The sequence below is a fragment of the Chelonia mydas genome, chromosome 22, assembly GCF_015237465.2.
Source record: "Chelonia mydas isolate rCheMyd1 chromosome 22, rCheMyd1.pri.v2, whole genome shotgun sequence".
In the NCBI taxonomy this organism is placed as follows: Eukaryota; Metazoa; Chordata; order Testudines; family Cheloniidae; genus Chelonia; species Chelonia mydas.
Window position 1 is genome coordinate 256642 of NC_051262.2, and position 26715 is coordinate 283356.

The following is a 26715-nucleotide window of genomic DNA, read 5'->3' on the forward strand; positions in this document are numbered from 1 at the left end:
TCTGTGAAGACTTGTGAATTTCCCTGCAGGAGGTTAACTACCCTGCCTTTAGGTAGAAAAAACTCCAGCTCACAAAAGACAATTCCCTTTTGTCTCTGCTATGGCCCCAAAGCAGAGAAAAAAAAACTTTAACTGTTTTCAGTTTAACCTGCTTTCGAGCAGCCCAAAGGAAAAAAAAGTTTCCTTTTCAAATCTGTGCTTCTGGTTCAAAAAAATCTCAAAATGATTTCAAGTTGATCCCACCGCTCTGCCACCATGTCAAGGTTCCTTCCCCACTCTGAACTCTAGGGTACAGGTGTGGGGACCTTCATGAAAACCTCCGTAGCTTACTTTTACCAGCTTAGGTTAAAACTTCCCCAAGGTACAAACTATTTTACCTTTTGCCCTTGGACTTTCGCTGCCACCACCAAACGTCTAACCGGGTTTTTTATTAGGAAAGAGCCATTTGGAAACGTCTTTCCCCCCAGAATCATCCCAAATCTTACCCCCTTTTTTCTGGGGAAGGTTTGATAAAAATCCTCACCAATTTGCATAGTTCACCACAGACCCAAACCCTTGCATCTTGAGAACAATAAAAAAACAATCAGTTTCTTAAAAGAAGAATTTTAATAGAAGAAAAAATAAAAAAGAATCACCTCTGAAAAATCAGGCTGGTAAATACCTTACAGGGTAATTAGATTCAAAACATAGAGAATCCCTCTAGGCAAAACCTTAAGTTACAAAAAACACAACAACAGGAATATCCATTCCATTCAGCAAAGCTTATTTTCTCAGCCATTTAAAGAAATCAGAATCTAACACATATCTAGCTAGATTACTTACTAAGTTCTAAGACTCCATTCCTGTTCTGTCCCCGGCAAAAGCATCCCACAGACTGACACAGACCCTTTGCTTTTCTCCCTCCTCCCAGCTTTTCAAAGTATTTTGTCTCCTCATTGGTCATTTTGGTCAGGTGCAAGCGAGGTTATCCTAGCTTCTTAACCCTTTACAGGTGAAAGGGTTTTTCCTCTGGCCAGGAGGGATTTTAAAGGTGTTTACCCTTCCCTTTATATTTATGACACTGCTGAATTGGAATTAATTTGCAAACTGGATACAACTAACTTAGGCTTGAATAAAGACTGGGAGTGGATGTGTCATTACACAAAGTAAAACTATTTCTCCCTGTTTATTTCTCCTCCTACTGTTCTTGTAAAGTGCTGGAAATGGCCCAACTTGATTATCACCACAAAAGGTACCCCGCCCCCCCGCTCTCCTGCTGGTAATAGCTCACCTTTCCTGATCACTCTCCTTACAGTGTGTATGGTATCACCCATTGTTTCATGTTCTCTGTGTATAAAAATCTCCACACTATAGTTTCCACTGCATGCATTCGATGAAGTGAGCTGTAGCTCACAAAAGCTTGTGTTCTAATACATTTGTTAGTCTCTAAGGTGCCACAAGTCCTCCTTTTCTTTTCAAGCCTGGGCACTGTGATTATTTACCAGTTTCTGTGGCATTGAAGCACTAGTGTGCTCGCAGCTGCGATGGCCGAGTGGTTAAGGCATTGGAGTCGAAATCCAAAAGGGTTCCCCTGCGCAGGTTTGAATCTTGCTCACAGCGAGGCCTGTCTTTTAGCCAGTCTCTAACCTGGGCAATACTCTCTACAACCCCTGAGACGCTCTCAATTCTCTCCCCACCCCAAGAAAATCCTGTTCTGCTCCTTTCATAGACAGCCCTGGGACACCACCTCACACTGTGTCCCTGAGGTGTCAGGCAAACTCTCAGCACCTGAAGCCTCTGCCACTCACCTAACACCCCCTGCCCCATAGATCAGCCATAACCCTGGTTCTGTTCCTCTCTCCAGAGTGTGAATGGAGCACTCAGTGCAGCCAGAGGCGCCGACTCCATGGGTACTATGGGGCTGCAGCACCAACGGAAACAAAACAAGAGCTGCTCAGCGCCCACTGGCAGCCAGCTCCCTGCAGCACCTCCCACCTGCTAGCAGGCCTGGCCCACAAGCTCCTCCTCTTCAGCACCTCCCACCTGCCAGTGATCCAGTGTGCAGGATGAAGAAATAGGACAGAGTGGTGGTTTGGGGCAGAGGGCAAGCAAGCCCCAGGAAGTCTCAAAGGCAGCACCTCTGAGTACAGAAGCCTTCCCTGAGCCTGAGCTACCAGGATCCTGCCACAGAGCAGGGTGCACAAGTCTCAGCCTCCCTTTCCCACACATGGCTCTGGACACCACCAGGAATGATTTGGCTCCTGGCACACAAGAGCTGACTGCCTGGACAGGGGCTTGAGCCCTGGTCCCGCCCATTAAGAGCCTGATGCTCTATGCACTGAGCTGGCCAGGCTTGCTGAGAGCCTCTCCCCGTCCTCTTTTTCTCCACGCCCACTGCCGATTCCTCCTCCTCTTCCTCCCTCCTGCACCTCAGGGTCAATAAATCTCTGCAGCTAGACAGCCGGCCCGCCTGCTGCACCCCAATCCCCCCATGCCTAAGCCTCCCTGCCAAAGTCCTGCACCTGGCTCCATAGAATTAAGTCTCACGTCTCGCTGGGAATTCGACTTCTTGTGCCCAGAGAATCTCTTCCCCCCTCAGTAGCTGACCCGAGAAACACAGTGTCCACCTTTCCCAAAGAAGTGCTTGGAGAGGCTTCTCTCCTGTGACCATGTGGCCTAATGGATAAGGCATCTGACTTCAGATGAGGTGATTGAGGGTTAAGTCCCTTCGCGGTTGGACTTGTGCAGTTTTCCCTTTGTGCTGAAAGTCCTGCTTTCTTCAGATCTGGATCCTCTTTTTGGCTGTTCGGGCCAATGCTCTGGCTTCAGCTAGACCCCGGGGAAGGAGTTCGTTTTCTGAGTTACAAAGGCTAGGGCGTGAGCCCCAGGTACGTCCAGTCTAGCCTTTGCCATTCCTGACTTGCCAAAGTAAATGGGCAGCTGCCCGGGCTAGCATGTAGAGCAGTTTCCCTCCTCCAAATGTACGGCTGTCCCTGTGCTTGAGGGGGATAAATAGCGCCTTGGGAGCTGGGTGTTTCTCTGCTTCTCACCAGCTAGGGAAAAGCCTCTTGGGGTAAAATCTCCTGCCCCACTGCAAAAGTGAGCACCTGAGTGGGAACGGTCAGAGGCCCCACCAGGGGGTGGCCCTGCTTTGCTACCATCTTCTGATGCTGGCCACTGAGCATCAGCAGCCGCCCCGCATTCTGGTCTGTGGGTGGCCTTCAGTGGGTGTTTGGCATGGCAGGGAGCAGGCTGGCGGCCAGGTGTCATATGCCCGTCTGCTGGTCATGCATAGGCATGGTCCTCCCCTCCTCTTGCCCCACCCTATGTTGCTCTGTGGCTTATAAATCTTCCCTTAGAGCTCTTAGCACAAACCGCCTCTGCTCTAGGTGCCCAAAGGAGGAGAGGTGTGCTGGGCTCCAGCCTGGGACTCTTCCTCCCTCCTTCCTGGCCCTGACTATGACACCTGGCCCTGGCACTCCTTTCCTCATGCACCATGTGGGCAAGATGAAAAGTTTGACAGCAAGCGCAAGGGCCAAACTTGTGGCGATCAGGTGAAGCAGAGAGAATCCCAACCACCAGGTCAAACCACAGGACTGCGGGCATCAGTACCCAGTTCTAGAGCCCCAAACCATGGCAGCCATCCCACCCAAAGACCTGCCTCCAGTGGGCACGAGTCACCCAGTAGAAGGTAAACAATTCGCTTTTGCTCAGCCGGAGACAGGAGCACTTTGAGCTCCAGGGATTTACCACGGGGTCCCACTGAGATTTGAACTCAGATTGCAGGATTCAGAGTCCTGAGTGCTGACCATTACACCATGGGACCAGTTTCTGCTGCCTTCTCTGGCCATCAGTGACCCTCACGGGGCTGGCTTGTGTAAGGGGACTGTTGGCCCTTTACTAAAACTTTGTGGGATTTTTGGTTGGCTAGTTCCCAGTCCCAATAGAAGGGGGAAGGGTCAATGGGAAATCAGGAGCCTGAGTGTGACAGTGCCCTGGGGCAATGGTCACCAACAGGTAGGGAACAAGTGAGAAGTTGTTGATGGAGAAAAATTCCTGGTGAAAATTGGCAAAGCTGTGGATATTTTGAAAAGTTACAGTGAATTTACACATGAAGATATACACAGAGAGAAAGAGAAAATCACACACTGCACAGGCCCACACAGGTATAAACAAAAACCACACACACAGGCAGTGTTTGAGTCTCATAGCCAAGAGGGTGTTCCCAAAGGTGGTTTGGGGAGCAAAGGTTGAGGAGGGTCAGGGAGTGAAGAATCACAGAACGGGCCATGCTCTGGGTTCTGCTTGACCCCTCCTGACACTGGTGGCTGGTGGATAGCAGAGCATTGTAGATGTGTGAAATCTGCCCTGCACTCAGTAAAGAGAGGGACCTCGGTGTCTTCTGAGCTGGGATTGTATTTTCCACAGGGCAAAATGATTGGCAGAAGCCATTTGCTTAAAGAAAACCAGTGCTCCAGGTGAGGTTTGAATTCACAACCTCAGCACTAATCCACACAGGACTGCTCTATAAGTACTATGTGCTAACCCATTGCACCAGTGGAACGCCTAGTTAGGGGCTTATCTCCTTGTTCCATGGATGTATGTATGGATGAGGGGGTTGCATTAGCTAAAACAAATGCTGCAGGACGGCAGCAACAGAGGTGGGGAGCCTCCTTCCGTGTGATTGAGCTGGTTCCCACCTTCCGCTGCTGAGGGGAAGGTTGGTACTTTGAGCCCACCCGGTGCTGGAACTTCTCCTGGGTGAGGTTAACGAGACTCTGAAGAAGGGAAGGGAAGTCTTTTCTATTTGTAGGCTCATTGATCCCCTGTTGTGGTGATGCAGAGGCAAGTCCCAACCTGGGTGAGTCACAGAGAGGCTGTGTCCCATGCCGTGTGTGTGGGAGAGGGGTAGTGTAGGGTTGGGTTGGGCTCCAGGGGAAAAGGTTGGGTGTGACAGTGTGTGGGGGAGGGGGAGGGTGTGTTTCTTAGGATATAAATGATGGCAAACACAGGGGTAGTGACAGTGAAGTCCCAGGTCTGAGTGTTATGACCCCATGTGGCGCTGCCATTCACTTTCTCCTTCTGTGGTCTCAGCTGTCATTAAATCCAGCATTTTTCACCTGTGATCGTCCCAGAGGTGTCGCACATGCCTCAAATACAGAGTACCCCTCTTGGAGACGCGAGGACTGGAGCAGATTTCAGCTGCTGGACAGCTCTGCTGGGTTTTCTACATTCGCAAGGGGAACTGCTGAGTGTTTACATTCATTTCAAGCATCCCCATTCAGCGGACTCCTGAACACACTGGAGATGGGTCTGGAAATTGATTTTCATTTGAAAAAGTTTTTAAAGGGAAGCATTTGGATTTGAACTAGGAACCCATTGCCCTGCAGGCAACTATTCAAACAGTGAGATACACTCTCAGCAAAGGACTCCTGGAGCAGGAACAATTTTTAACCTGGGGGTTAGTGAACTTTATCTCTCTACAAACACCACAGCTAACAAAATCCCCACACACACTCTGTGTCACCAGAGCACAACAACAACTTTCCTTGGAGCACACACTGCTCCCCAGTTCTGTGCCCTTCGATCTCCCAGCATTGCTCCAATCCCTTAAAGCAGGGTCCCAAACTTACTTTACTTTAGGGCCAGTGTCAATCCTCAAATTCTCCCAGTTGGCCAATAATATCACTCATGCCGCCCAGAACCCGCTCCCCAAAACTCCACCCCCCAAAAACTCTGCCCCCTGCCTAAGGCTCTGGGAGGGAGTTTGGGTGCAACAGGAGTGAGAGATTGGGCTCTGGGAGGGAGTTTGGGTGGGGGAGGGGGTCTGTGGTGCAGGCTCTGGGATGCTGTCATCAATATAAAACCCTTTAAAATCCCTCCTGGCCAGAGGAAAAATCCTTTCACCTCTAAAGGGTTAAGAAGCTAAAGGTAACCTCGCTGGCACCTGACCAAAATGACCAATGAGGAGACAAGAGACTTTCAAAAGCTGGGAGGAGGGAGAGAAACAAAGGGTCTGTGTCTGTCTGTGTGATGCTTTTGCCAGGGACAAAACAGGAATGGAGTCTTAGAACTTTTAGTAAGTAATCTAGCTAGGTATGTGTTAGATTATGATTTCTTTAAATGGCTGAGAAAAGAACTGTGCTGAATAGAATGACTATTCCTGTCTGTGTGTCTTTTTTGTAACTTAAAGTTTTGCCTAGAGGGATTCTCTATGTTTTGAATCTAATTACCCTGTAAGCTATCTACCATCCTGATTTTACAGAGGGGATTTCTTTACTTCTATTAAAAGTCTTCTTGTAAGAAAACTGAATGCTTTTTCATTGTTCTAAGATCCAAGGGTTTGGGTCTGTGGTCACCTGTGCAAATTGGTGAGGATTTTTACCAAACCTTCCTCAGGAAGTGGGGTGCAAGGGTTGGGAGGATTTTGGGGGGAAAGACGTGTCCAAATTACGTTTTCCCAGTAAACCCAGTTAAAGTTTGGTGGTGGCAGTGGAAATTCCAAGGGCAGAGGGTAAAATTAATTTGTACCTTGGGGAAGTTTTAACCTAAGCTGGTGAAAGTAAGCTTAGGAGGTTTTCATGCAGGTCCCCACATCTGTATCTTACAGTTCAGAGTGGGGAAGGAACCTTGACACATGCAGTTAGGGTCCTGGGTGCAGGCTCCGGACTGGGGCAGAGGGTGAGGTTGTAGGCTCTGGGAGGGAGTTTGGCGGTGGGAGGGGGTATGTGGGGAGGGTGTGCAGGCTATGGGAGGGAGTTTGGGGGGTGCGGAGGAAGGGGGTGCAGGCTCTGGTAGTGCCTTGGGGGAGGGAAGGAGGGAAGGAGTATGTGTGGAGGGAGAGGGGGTGCACGCTCTGGGAGGGAGTTTGGGGCCTGGGGGGATGTGGTGCAGGCTCTGGAGAGAGTTGGTGGTGGATGGGGGGTACGTGGGATGGGGAAGCAGGCTCTGGGAGGGGGTCAGAGGTGCGGTGCTTACCTGGGGCTCGAAGGCAGAGGGTTGCCTCCGCCCCCTGTTGCCCCCAGGCACCACCCCTACAGCGTCCCATTGGCCACAGGGGCAATCAGGGAGGGGCAGCATGTGGAGGCACAGGCCCCCCCCCGCCCTGGGGCCACAGGGAGGGGCCGGTAGCCACTGGAGCTAGCAGTTAGACGCCGCTCAGCTCCACTGCAGTGCTGGGGCCCTTGGAGTGGGGCAGGGGGAGAGTCTGGGGGCGGCAGGTGGGGCCAAGGGTGAGACCCAGCTCCAAAACTGCTGGAGCCCTGCGGGCCACATTGGGGAGGCTCGCAGGCCGCAAATGGCCCGGAGGCTGGGAGTTTGAAACCCCGGATATAATTGCTTCAGCCTTGCAGTTCACCAAGTCCAAAAGTAAACATCTCTTCAAATCCAAGGGAGTGGAGATCGGTCAATGTTCAGAGTCGTCCCACATGAAAGCACCACATTGTGGTTCATGCTGGCCCCATCGTGTGGCCATCACCTTTTCCTCCTCTCCCTTAAAAGTTTTGGTATTTTGCATAGAAACTTTCTTCCCCCAGGAGAGACCTGGGAACCAGGGCTGCCAGCCAGACAAACACCTTTAAGAGGAGGTGTCCCTCTCCCGGTCAAAAAATGATCTCCCGCCTTCAGTTCAGTGACAGCCTGAATTGTTCCTTATCCCGCCAGCGCCGGTTTGAGTAAATAAAGTTTTGGAGATAGTTATTAAGCTCACAAAAATATGCCAAAGATCCCTCTGCATAACACCGGAAGGTGAAACAGGAAGAGAGACAAAACCTTGTCAGCAAAGGCTAATTTCCCAAACGATCCTCAAAATGTTTCTAATTCTCATCTGTCCTCCACAGGAGCTCTGTGCAGTTTAACTTTTCTGCAGCCAGCTGCCCATTAGAAATGCTTCTGTGGCACATTCCCAAACCTGGACATTTCCAAATGACAGAATTTGAAGAGCAAACCCGGCTCCCTGCACCAGGTGGGATTGGAATGTTTTGTCCCTGGCACTTGGTCTTTTTCAATAATACAGACCCTCCCATGCCCAGCCAGCCAATGAACTTGGGGAAAAGGTTGCAGGAAACAGAGACCTTAATAACAAGGAAATAAGAGGCTGTTCATTGGGCAAGGTGGCCTAGTAGTTAAAGCAATAGTCTGCTCATCTGATGCCATTCTTGAGCTGCCTGTTATAAAAAGCCCAAGCCCACTCCTGGAGCCCTGGCAAGCTGGAGCCCAAAGTCTTCCCCCAGAGCGTCTCAGCCCCCTGGTAGGTGACTTGGGAACTCACCAGCTGCCTGCAGAGTTGAAGTTTCCTACCCCGTCAAGAACACCCCCAGCCCCACATGCCTGCAGATGCGCTGCCTGGAGCCCCAAGGGGCTGGGTGGTACATGACGCCGATCCCCTGCTGGTTGCACCAGCAAACACCAAGGCAGTGCATCCAGGAGCAACAGCTGGACGCTGAAGGGAGGGGCTGCTGCTTTCCCCCCACCTGCATCTCTGCCCAGGAGGCTGTCCTGGCTGTAGAAAAATCCCCAAATTTGAGGTATGCTGCTCTAGATTCAAAATGCAGGGCTCCAGTGGGGCAGTGGCTGGGGCAGGGCAGCAGCCTGGGTTGGGCTGGGAAGATGCTGGAAGTTCTGGTGCCCAGAGAACTGGTCTGACTCACTTCTCAGCAGCAAACGAGTCAATTCCACGTCCCCTTCCCGGAAAAATCAGCCTGGAGCTAAGGGCAGCACTGGCGGTGGTGCGGGGGTGGGCGGGTTCCCTTTAGTTCCCAGTGAGGCATGAGGGAACCCAGGGCGTCTCTAGAAGAACTTTTGGAGCTGACCTGGGGAAAACGCCTTTAATAACAGCTAGCTCACGTTTAAACTGACTTTTTTAAAACCATTTTTATAACACTAACTAACCTTCGAATCCTAGTGTCACCCCCCATAAAATGGCTTCAGCCTTGTATTTTACCCAGGGTAAAACTAAACATCGCTTCAAATACAATAGAGTGGAGATCAATCCCTTTTCAGAGTTAATCCACATGAAAGAACCATGTTATGTTTCATCCCTTATGTCCTGGTCCCATCACCTTTCCCTCCTCTCCGTTACAAGTTGTGGTATTTTGCACAGAAACTTTATTTCCTCAGAGAGACCTGGGAACAAGGGCTGCCTGCTACACGGTACCAGATAAACACCTGTAATAGGAGACAGCCGTCCCTGTCAGCAAATTATCTCCCACCTTCAGTTCAGTGACACCTGAATTGTTCCTTCTCCTTGGCGGAGCCCAAGGATTGAAAGCAGCAAAATCAAACTCCTCTGTACGGAGCAGGAACGCTCGGCTCTTTCTTCCTGCTGCTGCTGTTAGTCCGTGAAACAATAAGGCTGGAACGCAAGGCTGAGTTCACGCACCAGCGCCCTGAGACATTTCAGTGCCCCAGAGAAAACTTGACCCCTGCTATTGGAATCCCTGAGTGGCTGGAGATTTGAATGGGAAAGGTACGGTGTGAATGGTAAAAGTTGGAAACGAACAGTCTACAGCAATGGCATTAACACAAACACACTCTCATCGTGCTCCAGCCAGACGGGAAATGGGCAGGAATTCTCGCTCTTCAGCCTGGACACAGGTGCACAATGGCACAGCGGTGAGCGTGCTGGGGGAGCTGGTCTGGGCAAACAACGGGAAGTGAGAACTCGCAGAGTACAGAACTAGAACGTAGTGAGAAAAACTGAAAAGTCAGTTAAGGCGATGGACTAGAAATCCACTCGGGTCCCCCTGCGCAGGTTCGAATCCTGCCGACTACGGAAGCGTTAGCGTGATCTCATTGTTCCAGGGTCAGTGTCTGAGCATCCACAGTGCCAACGGGACCCAGAGCTGGTCTCACTCTTAGGGCTTGTCTTTACGTGCCAGTGGACCGATGCGCGGCGATCAATCCACCGGGGCGGAGGGGCCGTCGATTTAGTGGGTCTAGCTAAGTCCTGTTAAATCAACCCCTGATCGCTCTCCCGTCGACTCCTGTACTCCACCGGCACGAGAAGCATAAGGTAAGTCATAAGAGAAACTTTCCCGTCGACCCAGCATGGCGCAGACATCGCAATAAGTTGACCTAAGCTACATCAACTCCAGCTACATTATTCACGTAGCTGGAGTTACGTAACTGAGGTCGACTGAGCCCCGTAGTGTAGACCTGCCCGTAGGCTGTCTGCACTTAAAACATGGCTGTAGGACGTTGGAGTAGACAGTTGCTACGGTGATCGGAGGCGTTTTCCCATCTCCGTAGTAGCCAGGTTGAGAGAAGAATTCTTCCATCCACCTAGCGCTATCCACGCCAGGGCTTCGGTCAGCTGAACGACATTGGTTAGGAGGGTGGATTTCTCACACCCGGAGAGACGTAGCTCTGCCCGTTAAGTGTCCAGAGTACATCAGCCCTGAGATCTCTCTGAGCATTTCAGTGTGTGCAATGAACCGTGAGAGGAAAACATCAACTCACAAACACAGAGACTGAATTCCCCACATTTAATCTCACTGCATTTTCCAGAAAGTCACAAAATCCAGTTCATTCTTGCTAGGACAGAGAAACATTAAGTGACACTAATTCTTAGGCTTGAGTAAATAAAGTTATGGGTTTAATTAATATAGTAAAAATGAGGGCTGTCGATTCATTGCAGTTAACTCAAATCTACAATCGCAAATTCAAATCTACATCATAAGCAAAACTCCCACCCCAGAGTATGCTGGGCAGTGTCCTTTGCCTCAGTTTCTCCCCGAGCGGTGTGACAGTCCCATCCAATGTTCCTTTAACAGACCCCCCCTCCGCGCTCCTTCCCCCAACCCCCACTCCCCATGGTCAGCAAACCCCAGGGGTGGGGGAGGGAGGGGAAGGCATCGAGCGACACCTCAGCTTCTGCTGCTGCCACTCCCTCAACTGGCTCTCAGTTTGCCCTGTTCCCTCTGCGTCACTGCCGCTCCACGGCATTGTCATTTCCCTGCTGCTGGGAGCTCCCGCGTCGCCCCTTCCCCTGCCATCACCCGCCTGTCTCCCGTGTCGCCCCTTCCGCCACCGTCTCCCGCCTGTCTCCCGCGTCACCCCTTGCCCTGCCATCATCCTCCCATCTGCCATGTCGCCCCTTCCCCTGCCATCACCCACCCGTCTCCCGTGTCGCTCCTTCCCCTGCCATCACCCGCCTGTCTCCTGCGTCGCCCCTTCCCCCACCGTCGCCCGCCCGTCTCCCATGTCACCCCTTCCCCTGCTGTCTCCTGCATTGCCCCTTCCCCTCCCATCCCCCGCCTGTGTCCTGCATTGCCACTCCCCTGCCATCATCCGCCTGTCTTCCATGTCGCCCCTTCCCCTGCCATTGCCCGACTGTCTCCTGCCTCGCCCCTTCCCCTGCTGTCGCCTGGCTGTCTTCTGTGTCACCCTTTCCCCTGTCATCACCCTCCCATCTCCCACGTCGCCCCTTCCCCTGCCGTCACCCGCCTGTCTCCTGCAGCCTCTGCGCGGCCACATAGTGGGGGAACCTCACTACAAGTGCAGAGTGGGCAGCCTCTTCCATTGCAACACCAGGGGTGGGGCATGAACCACCATCTGGGGGAGACTAACCCCTTGCCCCACCCCTGCCACCTGAGGCCCCGTCCCTTCCACAAACCCCGCTGGAGCCCAGAGCCGCCCCCCCCCCCACTGCAGCAGCCAGCTCCCGCCAGAGGCTTGTGCCCCCAGGCTTCCTCCCAGCCCCAGAGTGGGCTGCACGGCCCCAGCCGCCCCAGCCCCGGAGCACCGGGAGGGCGGGTTACGCGGCCCTGACTCGACCTGCCATTGAGTCGCAGGGCTCTGCGCTCCATCAGCCGGGGCGGGCCAGGCTGCAGCCGGGACTCAGGCTGGGGCAGCATGGCCGCGCTTCCCTGAGGAGGCATGAGGCAGGCCAAGGGCTGTGTGCAGCCAACGGGAAGCGGGAGGGAGGCGTCTTCGAGCTGGCATGTCTCGTCCGTTTCTCTCTTGCCACTTGGGGGGAGGCAGGAAGGGAGTGGAACGTTCCCGGCTGAAGGTTTTGTGCTCGGCCTTAAGGATTAAGCCCGAGCCCCCGGCACGGCTGCTGGGAGATGGGCTTCTGAGTTGCATCCAGCGCACTCTGAGGGCCACCAGCTGAAACCACTGAGGCCAAGAGGGACAGTTTTGAGGTGGCAAAAAGGGGCCTTTGAGGCTCCTAGCAGGTCTTGAGGAGCAAGGAAGTAGCCCAGGCTTATCACCGTCCCTTGGTGGGTTCTAACCACCATCCTCTCGGTTAACAGCCGAACGCGCTGACCCATTGCAGCACAGAGAGACATAGACACAAGCCTGTAGTGAGTGCAAAAATCCCTAGCACAAAGGTCTCCCGGCTCCAGGACTCACCTGCGGCGGGAAACAGAGCACCGGGGCTGGGAGCTGGTGGAGTAGATCGGGCTGGGGCTTGGGCTCCTCAGCTTCCCACCACTGCCGGTGAGTGCGGGGGCGGGGGGGCGGTTTTCCCTTTCCCCAACCCCACCTCCTGAGCGACACGGCTGGGTCCAGGGCAAGGGAAGCAGAGTGGGCTGCTCCCCGCCCCCCGCTAATGCCTGTGGGGCCCCCAAAAGTGCCCCCACAGCTCCTGCCTCCCAGACCCTGGGGGGAGGGGGAGGCCTGGGGCCCCACACAGCCCCCCAGAGGACGGGCTGCCTAGGGCACTCAAATGGCTAGGGACAGCCTTGAATGTGGTCATATGGTTTTCCCAAACACAGGCTTGATTCTCTTTCCCTGTTACTAGAAGGTCTCATTGGCTGTCCGCCCCCACACAGCTGGGGAGTGGGGACGTGTGGCCTTTTCCCCCAGCAAAAGGGTGATGCCTGCCTAGCAAGTGAGGGTCAGTTTGGGGGACCCCACACTCCGGGCAGGCTAACTGCAGATCTCTGCCCTTCACTTAGCCAAGAAGGAATGTTTTTCGCTAACATCCCAAGTGGGCAAGTCCATCCCCACAGAGCAGCCCCATGCTCTGCACTCCCTGAGCCCCGGGGAGAAGGGACCTTCTGCGGCTGGAATCCTGCCCGGCTGGTGCCTTGAACCCGGGGCTGAGCCAATGCGAGAAAGGGAAGTGAGCGAGCTCGGCGCTCTCCGGCGCCACCTGCTGGAGAGCAGAGGGAATTGAGTGAGCGACATCCTGGCAAACCTGGTGCCTGAACTTTGTGACTTTTCCTCACCCATAACTATTTCACATTTGGGGACAATGTATACCTTCAAAACAGTGGCAGTGCTATGGGTACCCGCATGGCCCCACAGAATGCCAACATGTTTATGGCTGACTTAGAACAATGCTTCCTCACTCTCGTCCCCTAATGCCCCTACTCTACTTGCGCTACATTGATGACTTCTTCATCATCTGGACCCATGGAAAAGAAGCCCTTGAGGAATTCCACCATGATTTCAACAATTTCCATCCCACCATCAACCTCAGCCTGGACCAGTCCACACAAGAGATCCACTTCCTGGACACTACGGTACTAATAAGCAATGGTCACATAAACACCACCCTATACTGGAAACCTAAAACCTCTCCAACGCATCATCAAGGATCAACAACCTATCCTGAAGGACGACCCATCACTCTCACAGATCTTGGGAGACAGGACAGTCCTTGCATACAGACAACCCCCCAACCTGAAGCAAATACTCACTAGCAATCACACACCAGAACCACTAACCCAGGAACCTATCCTTGCAACAAAGCCCGTTGCCAACTGTGCCCACATATCTATTCAGGGGACACCATCATAGGGCCTAATCACATCAGCCACACTATCAGAGGCTCGTTCACCTGCACATCTACCAATGTGATATATGCCATCATGTGCCAGCAATGCCCCTCTGCCATGTACATTGGTCAAACTGGACAGTCTCTACGTAAAAGAATCAATGGAAACAAATCAGACGTCAAGAATTATAACATTCAATAACCAGTTGGAGAACACTTCAAACTCTTTGGTCACTCAATTACAGACCTAAAAGTTGCAATTCTTCAACAAAAAAACCAAGGAGAGACTGCTGAATTGGAATTAATTTGCAAACTGGATATAATTAACTTAGGCTTGAATAGAGACTGGGAGTGGATGGGTCATTACACAAAGTAAAACTATTTCCCCATGTTTATCCCCTCCCTCCGGCAGACGTTTTTGTCAACTGCTGGAAGTGGCCCATCTTGATTATCACTACAAAAGGTTTCCCCTCTCCCCGCCTCCCCCCACCCGCTCTCCTGCTGGTAATAGCTCACCTGTGAGCTCACAGTGATCACTCTGCTTCCTGTGTGTATGGTAACACCCATTGTTTCATGTTCTCTCTGTATATAAATCTCCCCACTGTATTTTCCACTGAACGCATCCGATGAAGTGAGCTGTAGCTCACGAAAGCTTATGCTCAAATAAATTGGTTAGTCTCTAAGGTGCCACAAGTCCTCCTTTTCGTACTGGCTAATTTAAATCTCACCTTGTTCTCTGCCTGCAGGCTGCCCTGGAGAGCTGGGGAGAGGCCTGAGCGTGGCTGTTCCTTATTTGAATATTAAAAGCAGCAGTTTGAGGCCATTGGGGTGAAATGTGAGTAAGTTTTGGGATTGGGACCCACCTGTCTAGTGCAGGCGGTGCAGAGCCTGGCTGAGCAGAGCCTGCCCCTGGCAGGGTGTGTGGTCACCTTCAGCTGGGAGCACGTTGCCCAGCTTGGGAAACGTGCGCCAAGGGTTTGCAAACAGGTTAGGGAGAGATTGTGTGTGTGTCGGTCTCTTGCAGTGCGGGGGCGGGAAGGGAAGGGAAGGGAATGAAATGAAAAGAAATTAAATGAAATGTGCCCAGCTGAAGGTTTTGCACTTGGCCTTGAGGATTAAGCCCGAGCCCCCGGCATGGCTGCTGGGAGATGGGTTTCTGACTCGCATCCAGCGCACTCTGCGGGCCACCAGCTGAACCCCCTGAGGCCAAGAGAGTCGGGTTTGAGGTGGCAAAAAGGGGGCCTTTGAGGCTCCCAGCACATCTTGAGGAGCAAGGAAATAGCATGAGGTTACCAGCGTCCCTGGGTGGGCTCGAACCACCATCCTCTCGGTTAACAGCCGAACGCGCTGACCCATTGCGCCACAGAGACACCTAGAGACCTGTCTGCTGTTACCAAGGCTGTGCAGCCTGCACATCTGCTGCCCACGCTAGAGCTTGCAAGACGCTAGTCCGGACAGGACCGGATTCACCGTGGCACCAATGGCTCCATCGTGACAGGCCCAAGCTCAGACGGGGCCCATAACACTCGCTTCCTCCCCTCTCGCAGCGCTGCCAAAGTGGAGCCTCGGAGCGGCAGGGATCCAGCCTGGGAGCTGAGAGCCCACGGGGCCCTGGGAGCTGTAGTTCCTTGGCCAGCTCCCTGCCTAGAGAGCCAGCCCTGGAGCAGGGAAGGAACTACATTTCCCAGCATTCCCTTGGCCACTATCCACAGGAAAGGGAGCGGGAGGGAGTGGGGAACCAGAGACCCCATGCGCTGCAGCTTGCTGTGAATGGGGAGCTGGCTGCTCGAAGGGGGTGGCGCTGTGAATGGGGAACAAGTGTGCCCAAGGAGTAGAAGGCTTTGGTCCTGCTATCACCCTCAAAGACTTCCCCAGGCTGGATGAGGGATGCTGGTGTGACCTCGCCAGGCAGCCCCCAAAGGAGGAACTGGGTGGACTGAATGGACAGTGCCCCTCTCTGTCTGAAGCCTAGCAAGGGAGGTCTGTGGATCCCACAAGAAGTTAAAATGAAAAGTAAGGGAGGGGAGGCTCTACTCGAGGACCTGGGCAGCTGTAGATACAGTACCAGGCCCATAGGAGGATTTCCATTCTGAGCCAGGGAAGCAGAAATTGGCTTTTCCTTTCTTGATTTATCCAATATTCAGAAAGGGAATCGAGCACCTGTCTTCCACATTTGAACATTCTCAAAACTCAGGAGTTCTCAAGCTCAATTTGGGCTGCTTGTTACTTCATTTCTCCCCAATCAAATATGCTGATGCACTGAAACGTGCTGTGGAAAAAGTAGAATAAAATTGAGCAACAAATGCTGGCATCTCCCCAGTGCTAACTCGGACTGGAATTGCTATTTTCAACAGCCATGGTCATTTCTTTTAGCCCTGGTCTACACTAGGACTTTAGGTCGAATTTAGCAGCATTAAATCGATGTAAACCTGCACCCGTCCACACGATGAAGCCCTTTATTTCGACTTAAAGGGCTCGTAAAATCAATTTCCTTACTCCACCCCTGACAAGTGGATTAGCGCTTAAATCGGCCTTGCCGGCTCGAATTTGGGGTACTGTGGACACAATTCGACGGTATTGGCCTCCGGGAGCTATCCCAGAGTGCTCCATTTTGACCGCTCTGGACAGCACTCTCAACTCTGATGCACTGGCCAGGTAGACAGGAAAAGAACCGCGAACTTTTGAATCTCATTTCCTGTTTGGCCAGCGTGGCAAGCTGCAGGTGACCAAGCAGAGCTCATCAGCAGAGGTGACCATGATGGAGTCTCAGAATTGCAAAAGAGCTCCAGCATGGACCGAACGGGAGGTACGGGATCTGATCGCTGTATGGGGAGAGGAATCCGTGCTATCAGAACTCCGTTCCAGTTTTCGAAATGCCAAAACCTTTGTCAAAATCTCCCAGGGCATGAAGGACAGAGGCCATAACAGGGACCCAAAGCAGTGCCGCGTGAAACTGAAGGAGCTGAGGCAAGCCTACCAGAAAACCAGAGAGGCGAACGGCCGCTCCGGGTCAGAGCCCCAAACATGCCACTTCTATGATGAGCTGCATGCCATTTTAGGGGGTTCAGCCACCACTACCCCAGCCGTGTTGTTTGACTCCTTTAATGGAGATGGAGGCAATACGGAAGCAGGTTTTGGGGACGAAGAAGATGATGATGATGATGAGGTTGTAGATAGCTCACAGCAAGCAAGCGGAGAAACCGGTTTTCCCGACAGCCAGGAACTGTTTCTCACCCTGGACCTGGAGCCAGTACCCCCCGAACCCACCCAAGGCTGCCTTCTGGACCCAGCAGGCGGAGAAGGGACCTCCGGTGAGTGTACCTTTTAAAATACTATACATGGTTTAAAAGCAAGCATGTGAAAGGATTACTTTGCCCTGGCATTCGCGGCTCTCCTGGATGTACTCCCAAAGCCTTTGCAAAAGGTTTCTGGGGAGGGCAGACTTATTGCGTCCTTCATGGTAGGACATTTACCACTCCAGGCCAGTAACACGTACTCGGGAATCATTGTACAACAAAGTATTGCAGTGTATGTTTGCTGGCGTTCAAACAACATCCGTTCTTTATCTCTCTGTGTTATCCTCAGGAGAGTGAGATATAATCCATGGTCACCTGGTTGAAATAGGGTGCTTTTCTTCAGGGGACGCTCAGAGGAGCCCATTCCTGCTGGGCTGTTTGCCTGCGGCTGAACAGAAATGTTCCCCGCTGTTAGCCACAGGGAGGGGGGAGGGTTGAGGGGGTAGCCACACGGTGGGGGGAGGCAAAATGCAACCTTGTAACGAAAGCACATGTGCTATGTATGTAAAGTTAACAGCAAGGTTTACCCTGAAAGAGTGTAGCCAGTGTTTTATAAAATGTGTCTTTTTAAATACCGCTGTCCCTTTTTTTTTCTCCACCAGCTGCATGTGTTTCAATGATCACAGGATCTTCTCCTTCCCAGAGGCTACTGAAGATTAGAAAGAAAAAAAAACGCACTCGAGATGAAATGTTCTCCGAGCTCATGCTGTCCTCCCACACTGACAGAGCACAGACGAATGCGTGGAGGCAAATAATGTCAGACTGCAGGAAAGCACAAAATGACCAGGAGGAGAGGTGGCGGGCTGAAGAGAGTAAGTGGCGGGCTGAAGACAGGGCTGAAGCTCGAATGTGGCGGCAGCGTGATGAGAGGAGGCAGGATTCAATGCTGAGGCTGCTGGAGGACCAAACCAGTATGCTCCAGTGTATGGTTGAGCTGCAGCAAAGGCAGCTGGAGCACAGACTGCCACTACAGCCCCTGTGTAACCAACCACCCTCCTCCCCAAGTTCCATAGCCTCCACACCCAGACGCCCAAGAACGCGGTGGGGGGGCCACCGGCCAACCAGCCACTCCGCCACAGAGGATTGCCAAAAAAAAAGAAGGCTGTCATTCAATAAATTTTAAAGTTGTAAACTTTTAAAGTGCTGTGTGGCATTTTCCTTCCCTCCTCCACCACCCCTCCTGGGCTACCTTGGTAGTCATCCCCCTATTTGTGTGATGAATGAATAAAGAATGCATGAATGTGAAGCAACAATGACTTTATTGCCTCTGCAAGTGGTGATCGAAGGGAGGAGCAGAGGGTGGTTAGCTTACAGGGAAGTAGAGTGAACGAAGGGGCGGGGGTTTTCATCAAGGAGAAACAAACAGAACTTTCACACCGTAGCCTGGCGAGTCATGAAACTGGTTTTCAAAGCTTCTCTGATGCGTACCGCGCCCTCCTGTGTTCTTCTAACCGCCCTGGTGTCTGGCTGCGCGTAACCAGCAGCCAGGCGATTTGCCTCAACCTCCCACCCCGCCATAAACGTCTCCCCCTTACTCTCACAGATATTGTGGAGCACACAGCAAGCAGTAATAACAGTGGGAATATTGGTTTCGCTGAGGTCTAAGCGAGTCAGTAAACTGCGCCAGCGCGCCTTTAAACGTCCAAATGCACATTCTACCACCATTCTGCACTTGCTCAGCCTGTAGTTGAACAGCTCCTGACTACTGTCCAGGCTGCCTGTGTACGGCTTCATGAGCCATGGCATTAAGGGGTAGGCTGGGTCCCCAAGGATACATATAGGCATTTCAACATCCCCAACAGTTATTTTCTGGTCTGGGAATAAAGTCCCTTCTTGCAGCTTTTGAAACAGACCAGAGTTCCTGAAGATGCGAGCGTCATGTACCTTTCCCGGCCATCCCACGTTGATGTTGGTGAAACGTCCCTTGTGATCCACCAGAGCTTGCAGCACTATTGAAAAGTACCCCTTGAGGTTTATGTACTTGGCAGCTTGGTGCTCCGGTGCCAAGATAGGGATATGGGTTCCGTCTATGGCCCCACCACAGTTAGGGAATCCCATTGCAGCAAAGCCATCCACTATGACCTGCACATTTCCCAGGGTCACTACCCTTGATATCAGCAGATCTTTGATTGTGTGGGCTACTTGCATCACAGCAGCCCCAACAGTAGATTTGCCCACTCCAAATTGATTCCCAACTGACCGGTAGCTGTCTGGCGTTGCAAGCTTCCACAGGGCTATCACCACTCGCTTCTCAACTGTGAGGGCTGCTCTCATCTTGGTATTCATGAGCTTCAGGGCAGGGGAAAGCAAGTCACAAAGTTCCATGAAAGTGCCCTTACGCATGCGAAAGTTTCGCAGCCACTGGGAATCGTCCCAGACCTGCAACACTATGCAGTCCCACCAGTCTGTGCTTGTTTCCCGAGCTCAGAATCGGCATTCTACAGCATGAACCTGCCCCATTAGCACCATGATGCATGCATTGGCAGGGCCCATGCTTTCAGAGAAATCTGTGTCCATGTCCTGATCACTCACGTGACCGCGCTGACGTCGCCTCTTCGCCTGGTATCGCTTTGCCAGGTTCTGGTGCTGCATATACTGCTGGATAATGCGTGTGGTGTTTAATGTGCTCCTAATTGCCAAAGTGAGCTGAGCGGCCTCCATGCTTGCCTTGGTATGGCGTCCGCACAGAAAAAGGCGCGGAATGATTGTCTGCCGTTGCTCTGACGGAGGGAGGGGCGACTGACGACACGGCTTACAGGGTTGGCTTCAGGGAGCTAAAATCAACAAAGGGGGTGGCTTTACATCAAGGAATATTTCAGGCAGGACTTCACGGTGGGTTCCAATAAGAAATGGTGCACCTAAGTTATTGTTCTTATTGGAACAAGGAGGTTAGCCTGATACATGGCTAGATTTACCTCGCTGCACCTTCTCTGTGAGTGACTGCAGTGTGACCGAGAGAAATGAGTCCCCTAGATGGGGGAGGAGGCAAATGAGTACAAAACAAATCTGGTCTATTTCTTGTTTTGATCCACTCCATCTATCTTTTACATCTTTGGCTGGCAGCAGACGGTGCAGAAGGACTGCATGCCATCCACATCTCATGGCTGCTCGGCAGAAGATGGTATAGTACGACTGCTAGCTGTCGTCATCTCTTGCCTGCCCGGCAGAAGATGGTACAGTACGACTGCTAGCAATCCATATTGCCTGCCTGCTCACCATAAGACAGTTCAATAGGACTGACTGCAGGACTAAAGAGAATGACCTGATCAAGTCACTCCAAATTTAGTCCCTGCGCCCATGTCTGCCCAGGCGCTCCCAGCCGACGTGGCCAGGAGCACCTCGGACATGACGAGGACGGCTACCAGTCGTACTGTACCGTCTGCTGCCAGAAGGCAATGGGTTGCTGCTACTGTGTAGCAATGCCGTACCGCATCTGCCAGCACCCAGGAGACATACGGTGACGGTTACCTGAGCGGGCTCCATGCTTGCGGTGGTATGGCGTCTGCACAGGTAACTCAGGAAAAAAGGCGCGAAATGATTGTCTGCCCTTGCTTTCACGGAGGGAGGGAGGGAGGGAAGGGGGGCCTGACGATATGTACACATAACCACCCGCGACAATGTTTTAGCCCCATCAGGCATTGGGATCTCAACCCAGAATTCCAATGGGCAGCGGAGACTGCGGGAACTGTGGGATAGCTACCCACAGTGCAACGCTCTGGAAGTCGACGCTAGCCTCGGTACTGTGGAAGCACTCCGCTGAGTTAATGCACTTAATGCACTTAGAGCATTTTCTGTGGGGACACACACACTCGAATATATAAAACCGATTTCTAAAAAACCGACTTCTATAAATTCAACCTTATTCCGTAGTGTAGACATACCCTTAGTGTTGATTGTTGAAAGGGAAGACAGTAATATTGCCCTGGCAAATTCCCCACAGAAACAAAGAGTGGAATAAAAGAATAACAAAAGCACCTCACCTTTTCCTCATTTATGTAGGACAGTCTTACCATATGGATCCAGATATCCTCCAATCACACAAGCTGAAAATTGTTCCACTTTACCGCAGTTCTGTAACCGTGCAGGGACCAGGCCTGTCTGTGTTCTGTGCACATCGAAAATTCCTCCTGAATTCAGAAGGGTCTTGCTTTTGTGACCACACTACCAGATATTTTCAGCCCTTGTAACCGAAGCACATTTACATTTCGTAATTGGGCAGGAGGCCTCTCAGAAAAAGTTAGGTGTTGTAGGAGGTGTTGCTTATTCACTGGGGAATGTGAGACCTTCCTGTTACCATAGTAAACCAGTGCAGCAAAGAATGTGCTTTGCTCCCAGAGTCGAGAATGGGGTCCTTTGATTCTGTACGCAGCCCATTAAAGATAATGAAAAGACTCCCACTCACTTCAACAGGCTTTGGACAGAACTGGTTATACACAGGGTAACTCCACTGTCTTCCCAGGGTCCTGGGCCCACAGCAGAGGGGGGGCCATGTGAGCTTGTTGCAGAGCTGCTGCTCAGGGATGGGAACCTCCTGGTACCCCAGCCTCCAAAATCATCCAGGCTGCACTTTCTGCACGACTACGTGCTAGCTGAGGGGTGCGTGGGAATTGGTGGCCTCTGCTGCAGGTGATGGGCATCTCAGGCACTTAAAGCCATGGCCTAGAGGAGGGACGCACTTAACTGCAGAGTCTGAAGCTGCCTAGGGCCAGTGCTGAGGATTTAGAGGCCCTAGTGCCGCCGTTGCAAGGTTCAAGCATGCTCAGCTTTGGAATTGCCACCCCTCCCTTGACTAGTAGCTGCGGCTATCTAAGGCTGGCCTCTGGCAATTGGCCCCATGGCTATAGTCAGAGAAGCTGCAGGTGGCTCTGTGACTACTGGGGCCATTAAGCTAGGAGCGGATAAAGAAACTGGAATTAACCTCAAGGAACAGAGGTCACCCATAGGAAAGGAATGTCAAGGGGAGCAGGGAAAGAGGAAGCAAGTCAGGCTTGCAGTGGGAGAATAGTCCCAGCTGGTTGGGGAGCATGTCCAAAGTAGAAAGGAAAAAAGCATGGGCAGAGGTGGTGGGGACCAGGCAGTGATTAGCATGTAGATGGGAGCAGAGGGAGAAAGGCTGGTGTCTTCAGATTCCCAAGGGCTAAGTCCTCACTTTGGGGAAATGGTGTTTGCAAGGGGCTTGCTCCAATAGCAGGATGGGCTCTGGGGAAGGGATTTGTCAGAACTGATCAGGTATCTGCTGGCTTTGGAACTTTGAGCTGAGAGTGGGACCACACACAGCGACTGGTGACATGGGGTAGCACTGGAGACGTGGCTATTGAAGGTCTGAATGAGGAAGGAGATAAATCTGTGGGGAGCTTCCCTGATCACTCTGAAAGTTCTGCTCACTGTGGACGCTGGTAAACCCACATGGTAGAGCTCAATGAGAAGAACTGGGGGCTGAGGGAGCTATGTATGGCAATGCAGATAGTCATGTAGAGGTGTGTGATCAAAATGAAAAATGTCTCTGAGATTCAGTACCGGGAACACTAGGGCACCAATGGCCCTGCCACACCAGACTCATGCTCAGAGCCCACAATGACGACATAAGGGCCCACAAATATGTTTGGCACCAGGGCCCACAAGAGGTTAATTTGCCCCTAAATCCAGATGCTGGGGGCTGTGGTTGCAGACACAGCAGAGTGGAACAGCGGCAGCATGCTGGGCCCATAACCCAGAGGTCGGTGGATCGAAACCATCCTCTGCTAGGGATGCACTTGTTTCTTTTTGCTCTGGGCCTTCACGCGAGGCAGCGACCAGCAGAGCTCCAAGATACTCAATGCTCAATGTACTCAATGCTCAATGTACTCAATGCTTTTCTTGCCTCTGTCTTCACTAACAAGGTCAGCTCCCAGACTGCTGCGCTGGGCATAACAACATGGGGAGTAGATGGCCAGCCCTCTGTGGAGAAAGAGGTGGTTAGGGACTATTTAGAAAAGCTGGACGTGCACAAGTCCATGGTGCCGGACGAGTTGCATCCAAGAGTGCTAAAGGAATTGGCGGGTGTGATTGCAAAGCCCTTGGCCATTATCTTTGAAAACTCGTGGCAAACGGGGGAAGTCCCAGATGACTGGAAAAAGGCTAATGTAGTGCCAATCTTTAAAAAAGGGAAGAAGGAGGATCCTGGGAACTACAGGCCAGTCAGCCTCACCTCAGTCCCTGGAAAAATCATGGAGCAGGTCCTCAAAGAATCAATCCTGAAGCACTTACATGAGAGGAAAGTGATCAGGAACAGTCAGCATGGATTCACCAAGGGAAGGTCATGCCTGACTAATCTAATCGCCTTCTATGATGAGATGACTAGTTCTGTGGATGAAGGGAAAGCAGTGGATGTATTGTTTCTTGACTTTAGCAAAGCTTTTGACACGGTCTCCCACGGTATTCTTGTCAGCAAGTTAAAGAAGTATGGGCTGGATGAATGCACTCTAAGGTGGGTAGAAAGTTGGCTAGATTGTCGGGCTCAACGGGTAGTGATCAATGGCTCCATGTCTAGTTGGCAGCCGGTGTCAAGTGGAGTGCCCCAGGGGTCGGTCCTGGGGCCGGTTTCGTTCAATATCTTCATAAATGATCTGGAGGATGGTGTGGATTGCACTCTCAGCAAATTTGCGGATGATACTAAACTAGGAGGAGTGGTAGGTTCGCTGGAGAGCAGGGATAGGATACAGAGGGACCTAGACAAATCAGAGGATTGGGCCAAAAGAAATCTGATGAGGTTCAACAAGAACAAGTGCAGAGTTCTGCACTTAGGATGGAAGAATCCCATGCACTGCTACAGACTGGGGACCGAATGGCTCGGCAGCAGTTCTGCAGACAAGGACGTAGGGGTTACAGTGGACGAGAAGCTGGATATGAGTGAACAGTGTGCCCTTCTTGCCAAGAAGGCCAATGGCATTTTGGGATGTATAGGTAGGGGCATAGCAAGCAGATCAAGGGACGTGATCGTTCCCCTCTATTCGACATTGGTGAGGCCTCATCTGGAGTACTGTGTCCAGTTTTGGGCCCCACACTACAAGAAGGATGTGGATAAATTGGAGAGAGTCCAGCGAAGGGCAAGAAAAATGATTAGGGGTCTGGAACACATGACTTATGAGGAGAGGCTGAGGGAACTGGGATTGTTTAGTCTGCAGAAGAGAAGAATGAGGGGGGATTTGTTAGCTGCTTTCAACTACCTGAGAGGTGGTTCCAGAGAGGATGGTTCTAGACTATTCTCAGTGGTAGCTGTTGACAGAACAAGGAGTAGTGGTCTCAAGTGGCAGTGGGGGAGGTTTAGGTTGGATATTAGGAAAAACTTTTTCACTAGGAGGGTGGTGAAACACTGGAATGCGTTACCTAGGGAGGTGGTGAAATCTCCTTCTTTCGAAGTTTTTAAGGTCAGGCTTGACTAAGCCCTGGCTGGGATGATTTAGTTGGGGACTGGTCCTGCTTTGAGCAGGGGGTTGGACTAGATGACCTCCTGAGGTCCCTTCCAACCCTGATATGCTATGATTCTATGATTTTAGATCTGATTCCTGGCAGCTTCCCAAAAGCAAACCCAATTGGTTCTTCCCTACAATTGGTGATCCTGGGCAGCAGGGGATCCCCTTCATCTGCTGGGGAACCTCTCTGGGTCCCACTGTCAGTTCTCCTCGATTTTGCAGCACTTCAGGTGCTTCTGACTCCTTGGGGAGGTTTTCCTTGCAAGGGCTGTGTGTGAATCTTTGTGTGTAGGAAGCAAAGAATGTGGGGCTGTCACTGAGCTAAAGGAGGGAAATGGTTAATTGAGAGAGATGGCTGAAGAATAAAATAGTCCCAGAAGCAGAGGTGCTGGAATGCGGGGGAGGGAGTGGGGTCTGGCCCCCAACTTTTAAAGGTTGGGGAGACTATGCCCTCCAACTCTTTACCGGCCCTAAGGACAAGGGACTGCAGGAGAGAGTGGAGAGGAGCAAGCAGGGGCCGGGGTCTTGGGGAGATGGGGGGATGCAGGGTTGGGATCTTGGAGGCATGGGGGGGGCTCAGGGGGAAGGGGTGGGCCACAGTTTGGGTGCCTGTGGCCCCCACACTTTTAGGGGGCTTCCGCAGCTCCGGCCCACAAGGATGACAAAAGATTAGCAGGCTACTGTTTTAGGTGCTCAGCGCCTACTGGCAGCCAGCTCCTGCCGGCACCCCCCACCTGCTAGCCGGCCTGGCCCACAACCTCCTCCTCTTCTCCTTCAGCTCCTCCCACCTGCCGGTGATCAGGTGTGTGGGAGGAGGGGGGAGAGGAAGAAATAGGGCGGCATGGCAAGAGACTGGACAGGGGTGGGGAGCAGGGCCTGAGATGGAGCAGGGGTCAAGCAAACCCCAGGAACTCTCAAAGTCAGCACCTCTGAGTACAGAAGCCTTCCCTGTGTTATACCAGTAAAATAAAAACCAGCAGGATCTTATTAAAGGGGAAAAGGCCAAATGCCACATTTATTGTGAATACAGAAAGAATCATAGTAAGCAGTTAGTTATAGCTACAACATTCCATTCAATTTCATATTTATTCACACATTCATTCATACGCACGCACACACACAGGTTCTGCAAGGTTGTTATCATAGTTACCAGCCTTAGAGTTGCTCATGCCAAGCCACTGGCCAGGTGGCCTGGACATGAGGAGTGAGCAGGGCCTTGTCAGATGCTCATCTGACGCTCCTGGAAGTTGGTTTGCAGAATCAGACCCCAAAGTTCTCACTTTCTAGAGTCCATTTTTATAGGAATTTCTTCCTATGCCAGTCTGTGGGAATTGCTTGATCATGCTGTTGCTGAATCAATCAGCATCTGGCACATTCCTGACGGCTCCGTGCTGCCAGATGTTATCTTGTTCTTTGGTTCTCCCATCCTCGAGGCTGTTGGGTGGATTCCAGTCTGCCCTCCGGGGGTCCTCCGGTTGTTTCCACTTGACACCTTCTTCAGCCGATCGACGCTGGATTCTTAGGCTGGCACCTCCCTGATCATTCAGTTATTATCCACACCAAGCATCCATCCACATACATCCTCTATCTCTGTTTTAATCACAATTGTTGACAAAGCGAGATGAATACAACAAAAGGGCGGGGAGTCTCTGGGTGCTGTTTCTGTTCTTACAGAGTATTGCTTTGAGTCTCTCTCTGTGTGAGTAGTTGTTACAAAGAATTGCTTTGAGAACAGACTCTGTCTTAGAATGTACTAACACAATTAGCAGCTTGCAACGTTCACACAGAGAGGGAGAGAAACAGTACCAAAAACCAAGAGACCTCTTAATTAGCAATACCCTGGAATTTAAACTGTGGGGAATCAAACTCATTTGTGATTTTAATACAGAACTTCTTTAATATGATCCAACACCTGAGTCTGAGCTACCAGGATCCCTGCCACAGAGCAGAGTGCACAGATCTCAGCCTCCCTTTCCCACACATGGCTCTGGACAGCACCAGGAATGATTTGGCTCCTGGCACACAAGAGCTGAGTTGCCTGGACAGGGGCTTGAACCCTGGTCCCGCCCATTAAGAGCCTGATGATCTGTGGACTGAGCTGGCCAGGCTTGCTGAGAGCCTCTCCCCATCCTCTTTTTCTCCACGCCCACTGCCGATTCCTCCTCCTCTTCCTCCCTCCTGCACCTCAGGGTCAATAAATCTCTGCACCTAGACAGCCGGCCCGCCCGCTGCACCCCAATCCCCCATGCCTAAGCCTCCCCGC

At 51.9% G+C, this 26715-nt stretch overlaps 3 non-coding genes across 3 annotated transcripts; 1 reads left to right on the top strand and 2 right to left on the bottom strand.

Moving 5' to 3' along the window:
- The first annotated feature begins 1517 nt into the window (after window positions 1-1517).
- On the top strand, window positions 1518-1599 carry TRNAS-UGA. Its single transcript has one exon. It is a non-coding gene; the product is annotated as a tRNA-Ser (tRNA).
- A 2134-nt stretch (window positions 1600-3733) lies between these two features.
- On the bottom strand, window positions 3734-3805 carry TRNAQ-CUG. The gene has a single exon. It is a non-coding gene; the product is annotated as a tRNA-Gln (tRNA).
- Window positions 3806-15001: 11196 nt separating this feature from the next.
- TRNAN-GUU lies at window positions 15002-15075 on the bottom strand. The gene has a single exon. It is a non-coding gene; the product is annotated as a tRNA-Asn (tRNA).
- Between the last annotated feature and the right edge of the window lie 11640 nt (window positions 15076-26715).